Consider the following 7,236-nt stretch of genomic DNA (forward strand, 5'->3'; position numbering starts at 1 on the left):
AAAAAAAAAAAAAAAAATGAAGGCAAAATGATCTAGTGATATATGTCTGAGTCTGCAAACAGCATGAAACTCTAGCTCAGAAATGTTAACGGCTCCAGTCCATGTAAATAAGCTGTTAATTCTAAAACCTAGTGATGACTATTTAAATGTCAATATTGTTAACTATTTAATTGCTGATTGTTTTAGCAGAAATATCAGACTAATATGTTTACTTGTTGTTACTGGAGGTAGTGACAGATATTTGGGGAGGCTATAGCGTGACATCCCGAGGGTTTTTTTTATTATTTATATTGGGGCCAGGCAGGCTCCCAGACAACCACAAAACAAAGGAGGCACAAGCTGGCATAAAGCCACCTTTGCCTCCACCTTCATCCCTGTGCTGAGTGGAGCTTGGTTAGAATGCAAAATTGGGACCTCATTTTTTTGTGTTAAGTTCTAGATTGAATTACACCCAAAGTGCTTTACACAAAGAGAATCATGCAGCCCTAATAATTCTCCCAGAAGAATCACAGAAGAAAACCCACCAAAAAATTCACAAGGTGCATTTTATATTTATTACTGTATTATGATAGACCCAGGCCAGTTGGGAACAACAGAGGAGTCCTGTTGGTATCCAGGAAGCCCGCCCACTGCTACAGGACCTCCCCCTACCCTAAGGGGAGGATCCACAGGTCTGTGATACCAAATAAATACAGGGGACAACTAATGAAAAAAAAAACAGGATGGGAATGAGATTATAGGGCTAAACGAAGGGAACCTGATGGGGACACTGAGCAGAGAACCCCGGACAGCGCCTACTGCTCCTCGAAGGCGTCAAGGGAGCCAGTGGACGCTGCCCAGAAGAACTCTGCCCGGATACGTGAACGGACCAAGGATCGGAAACAAGCCCCACAGTCACCGGAGTCTCCATCGGCCAACCTCCTGTAGATGACCTTGTAACAGGGTGCTTAGCCTGCTCCTGCCCTGAAGGGCTTAAAACAGCTCTGGGGGAAGGTTGTGGCTGGGAGCTACTAAGCTGGGCTGATTGGGAAGTGGCTGCAGCTGGGCCATGCCGCAATCAGGCCACAGCTGGCCTGTATAAAGAGGCTGGGAGCCAGGTGCTCAGGAGTCTCTCTCTGTTTGTAGAGGAAGAAGGGCCTGGCTGCAGGGAGCTAAGGACAGAATACCTGAGTGAAGCAGGGCTGGGGAGCTCCAGCCGAAAGACCCAGGCTGCAGCCTAACATTGGGCTAAAAGGTACTGGGGGTTGCAGAGGGTAGGCCAACGCAGCAGGTCCAAACCCTCCTTGCCAGTGATGAGTAGGCTGATACTGCAGTCTGCCCCAGGGTGTGGGGCTAGACAGTGACTGGCAGTAGCCATATACTGAGGCAAGGTGGGGATAAAGGGTGGGAGTTTCCCAGGGAGGGGAGACCCTGAGAGAAAGGGGTTACTGCCAGGGGGCAGCACCCCATGTAAAAGGGCATGGGGACCAGAGGACAGGCAGATCACTGGCCTGTAGAGGGTGCTCCAGAGCTAGAACAAGCTAATTCCCAGGAGTCACCAGCAGGAGGCGCCGCAGGGTGAGTCTGCATGTCTACAGACCTCCTGAGGTCCCTTTCAACCTTGATATTCTATGACTCTAGACTCCCTCACACACCATTGATAATACAATAAAATCCCAGCAACAATAAAATAATAATTTCAAATAGGAATGCAGCCAACCACCTAAAGAAACTCCTTTCCACCCTTTGATTTCATATGCTTTCCATGATGAACAAATGGTATTACTGTGCAAATAAGATGGACAAGGTCTGGCCATTTAGTTCATATTATTTCATACCACTGTGATTTTTATTATCACCTATTTTTCCAATAATATACAGAAAGGTCTGCATGTGAATAAGACCTTGCTGCAATAATAATGTCAACAGGAATAGGCTGTTCTGTAGGACCAGTATCTGTTGTGCTACAGCAGATCAAGCAGAGGGAAAACAATTCTGTGATAAGTAATATTTTTTTTTTAAATAAATGTTGAACCCCAGATGCAACTTCCAGATAGTAAAGACAGACATGTTATCCACCACGTTGGATAACTTTTGATTTGAACTGTTTATAGCTTTATTGAAAGAATATATCTGTCCAGGAAAAAGGCTATCTGATAGATGTTGTCAAGGCTGAATCCCACCTCTGTCACTTTGAGTGCAGAAGTGGGGCCTGCAAGAATTTTGAAAATAATACTTGCCACTCCCAGCTTGTATTAAACTCCCAAGGTTACAGCTTTTCTCTGATCTTCGCTTAGTAAACGCTCCCAGCACCCAAATGCAATAAAAACCCTTTGAACCCAGGAAGGAGCACTTGGGAACTCCTCCCTGTGGGGTACCCTCAAGCCCTTTCAACCTCTCCCTGCCCCCACCCCAACCCCCCCACACATGGGGAATTCCTGAGAGAGAAAACAAAGGAAATTAGCTATGGCTACCAGCTTATCAAACAGCATGCACAAACCTCTTAAGACACCAAAAATCCAATCCTATTCTTAAAAACGGTAAATTTTATTAAAAACAAAAAGAAAGAAAATACATCTGGAACTTAGGTTTTTGCTAGATTTTAAAAGAGCAATTCCAAAAAGCAAGCTCCCAAAATAGCTTTCTTGGGGGTTCAGCTTAAAGGTTATAAGCAAACAAAAGCATCTGGGGTTTGCACAGAGGAGTCACCAAGCCAATAAGAAATAGCTAGACATGATTAGGGTTAACCATTCTGATTTACTTACACATTTGGAGTTCAGATAAGTAGTTCTAGATATGATCTGATCGTTTATGATCATACCTGGATTAAGATGCTTATAGAATGGTTACTCTGTCCCTCCAGCCCAGAGAACAATAGACAAAGGCAAAGTTTCTTTCCCAATTTTAAAAAGTTCTATCTTTCCATTGGCTTTTTTGGTCAGGTGCCTACCTTTTTAACCTAGTTGTCCCCAATGTAGTGCCCGTGGGTGTCATGGCACCCGCCGGGGCATTTATGTGTGCCCGCCTAGTGACACAGTGTGAAAAGTAGTGCCCAGCAGGGGAGAGAAGTGGCGGTCCCGTGCCTGCCAGGGACAGAGAACTCCAGGGCTGCAGGCTGTGGGTGCCGGTATTCTCTGACCCCGGCAGGCACGGGGCCGCCGCTTTTCTCCCCTACTGGGCACTACTTTTCACACCGTATCACTAGGCGGGCACACATAAATGCCCTGGCGGGTGCCATGGCACCCACAGGCACTGCATTGGGGACCACTGGGTTAAAAAGGTGGGTACCTGACCAAAAGAGCTTCTCTCTGCGCTGCCCAGAACTGCCAAAAAAAAATCTCATGGAACTGGAGATTTTGGGCCTTCAAAATGACATCATTCTAAAATCCTGTGCAACAGATGAAAACTTTTGGAATCTGGTTGACCGAAAAAAGTTTCCTGCCTTAAAAAATGTAGCAAACAAAATAAAATCTTACTTCAGTTCCACTTATCTATAAAAGTTCTGTTTTCAACAGTGAACATCATAAAATCAAAATACAGATCTCGGCTTACAGATGCCCATGTTGACGACTGCTTACAAATAGGAATATTATCCTACTCTCCCAACTACGAAAAATTGGCTGAATTGCAGTGCCAAAAGTCACACTGACTTTATTAGAAAAACCATGTGAATTAATGAGCACTATTTTCCATTAAGTGCTGATGAGCACATATGATTAACTTCAACTGTTTTTCATATTTGTTTGTTTTGTTTATTGAAATCCAGATACAAGAACAATACAAAGAATATTTTTAATTAACCATAACTGACTATCTATGTTAAAGTAAGAATAATAAATATATTTGGACCAGCAGTTCAAAAATGTTTTACTTTTTTAAAATAAATAAGATGAAAACTGTTTATGATATCTTTTTAGAGGCCAATAGCACATTCATGTTTTCAGAAATGTGTGGCAGGCGCCAACAATTTTTCACGGCTTATTTTGTATTTGTACATTAAATAATACAAAAAACATCATTTAATATTACAGAATATATTAACCTATAAGATAAAAAACGTAATTTTACATGTAAAAGGTATTAATTACTCTTTCATCTTACCATGTGAATTTGCTTGTTTTTATCTACCTGTAAGAAAAATTAAGGAGATTTTACAAAATAAATATCAAACAGTTTTCATCTTATTTATTCACCATCTTGAAAGGGTTTTTTCTTCTTTGCGAGCAGACGAGTAATTTTAAAGGAAGCAATAGTAGCACTTTCGGACTTTACCACTTGTCTAGTGAAACCAAATTCCTGGGCAGATAGAAGAAAATTAATCAACTCAAATCAAACCTTTTCTCAACTCAGAGTTAAGTGGATAGCTAATGTCAAAAGAGCTGTGATTAATTTGGAAATGGCGCTCAATATTATGTTGTTTCGGCACTGCAATAGTACCACTGCACAATAAGCAAACACATTTCCCTTTATTTTCAATAAAACAATAGGGATCTTCCCACTCTGTGTTAAAATAATACATATGTTGTCTTTTATCTGAACCACTTATTTGGGGGCAAAATGTTAACAAAATAATAAATCGCAAAACACAAGAGAACAGCAGTATTGGCGCAGCGGAAGAATACTCACACACAGGGCTGGCTCCAGGCACCAGCCTGGGGCGGCACATGCTAAGGGGTGGCATTCCGTCCGTTCTTGGGGTGTCAGAGTTCGAGCGGATTTTTTTTTTCCTGATTCGGCATTTTGGGTTTTGTTTTGTTTTTTGCACTTTGGCAGTTCAGGCAGCGGCAGTCCATGCTGCGCTTTTTTTGGCAGTTCTGGGCAGCACAAAGAGAAGCCACGGCCCCGCGCCTGCCGGGGTCAGAGAACACTGGCGCCCGCAGCCTGCAGCCCCGGAGTTCTCTGTCCCTGGCAGGCGTGGGGCTGCAGCTTCTCTCCCTTACTGGGCACTACTTTTCACACCGTGTCACTAGGCGGGGGCACATAAATGCCCCAGTGGGCGCCATGGCGCCAGCGGGTACCGCGTTGGGGACCACTGCTTTACAGATAAAGCAAGTAAAGAACAGCGACCAAGAGGGATTTTACAGCTAACTGGCTGTCCATCAAATTACACCTGAAAATAAAATTGAGAACAAGATTCAATATTTATCAACACACCTTAGATCAATGCAACTGTAATATTTGTTCCAGCTAAAGAATACTTTGCAAAGGTAATGAAGTCTCAATTCCTACCCAGCTAAACAACTTGATGGTTTTGTTAGGGACTTTAACCCAGACGGCAAAGTTTGTTGTTTGACCACGAGAGAGACAGGCAAAACCAGCAAGGTCCGATTAAAAGCTTTTTATTGACAAGTGCACGCATTAATAGAGAGCAGCTTTTTTTTTAGAGAGAACCAGCCAGCTTTTTACATTTTAGTGTAAGCCTATATAGATAGTTCCGTTGCGTTATAAATTATTTACTGGAGCAACCCGCCCCCTTCTTTTAACAACTAGAAACTAGACACTTTTAGTATACATGTCTTACAGTATTAGGTGATTAACAATATTTTAGCAAGCACCAGAAGTTAGGAATGTAGGGGAGTTAAAACAGACAGAGAACTGAACCAAGGAGTGAAAACAGGGAGGCCGGGATTTTTTATTACTTTTTTAAAGGAACTGTTTTTAACACAGCACAGTTGGTACTATACCAGGAATGCAGCTCCTTTTTTATTTTACTTTTTTTTAGCGCTTTGTGAGACATGCTGCTTTTTAGCTTTTTTTTTACTTAGGGATTACCCACAAACTTTTGTTAGCCTGACTTTGGTCAGGTTGGCATACTTGGTTTTGTTTGCTATATTTTTATTTAGGCCTAACAGTTTCCAGACTATAAAATGCTAATCTTGGTCCAAAATATATATTCTTCTATGTATGTGTGTAAACAGACTATTTTATATATATATATATATATATATATATATATATAGTGTATATCTAAATACTGCCCTGCTGTATTGACTTTCAGAATAGGACTAGCATTAAATATAGAGTATGGCATGCATTGAGAATAGCCAAATTACTTACAAGCGGCACAGCCATGACTTATGAAGATTATCCCAAAAGAAACATTTTTGTGGGAGGTTATAACTGTTTTGAATAAGTCCCAAGGAGGATAGAATACTTAACAGAGTGCAGCTTAAGTGGTCAAAAGTGCATGAAAAATGCAATTTATCACATGGATATCACCACCAGATGTGCAATATTATGGAGTAGCTATAGCTACTCCACATTTAGGGCTGCAACTAGCTTCCTCTGCAAAGATTTGATTTCCAACCCAAAATTATATGGGCTTGAAAACTAGAATTGTCAGGTTTGCTTTGAAGGCAAAGGAGAATGTTTTGATTTGATTTTGTTTGTACAAAGGTTGAAGAAATATTCAAATTATATTTAAGCTAGACGAAGACAAAAACAATAGAAAAAAAGACCATCTCAAATCAGGACTGTTTGTTTTTTTTTGTTGTTTTTTTTAACGACCTGTAACTCAAACACAGCTTGCTACTCCCCCTTCAAACTCTTCATGTGATTAAATATACTTAGAAATGCATATGCCAATTTAAGTTAATGTATTGTAAAACTAAACAAAATTCTTATTAATAGTTCCATTCCTAGTAGGAGCAAGATTGGTCCCAAACAAACAGAAGTCAATGAGGGATTTTTGCCATTAGGAACAGAATTAAGCACTATAGAATGACTTTTTTTGGGTACTGAATATTGACATCAATGAGCACTGTGGATGCTCTGCACTTCTGAATATCAGGTCCCATAGCTGAGAATGATAAAGATCAGAACAAACTACTAAGATGTGATGGATTTTTCCATCTCCTCATTTTTCTGATCAAGGCTGGTTGTCTTCCTGGAAGATATGTTTTAGTCAAACACGGGTTATTAGGCTCAGTACTGGCGTAACTTGGTGAAATTTCATGTCTTGTAATATACGAGAGATCAGACTACGTGACCTAAGCATATATTCTGGCCTTATTGGTGTGTAGACTGGAAAAGGGCAAATATAGTGCCCACCTATAAAAAGGGAAATAAAAACAACCCAGAAAACTACAGATCAGTTACTTTAACTTCTGTGCCAGGGAAGATAATGGAGCAAGTAATTAAACAAATCATCTGCAAACACTTGGAAGGTGATAAGGTGATAGGGAATAGCCAGCATGGATTTGTAAAGAACAAATCGTGCCAAACCAATCTGATAGCTTTCTTTGATAGGATAACGAG

Source organism: Chelonoidis abingdonii, chromosome 1 (assembly GCF_003597395.2).
Source record: "Chelonoidis abingdonii isolate Lonesome George chromosome 1, CheloAbing_2.0, whole genome shotgun sequence".
Classification (NCBI taxonomy): Eukaryota; Metazoa; Chordata; order Testudines; family Testudinidae; genus Chelonoidis; species Chelonoidis abingdonii.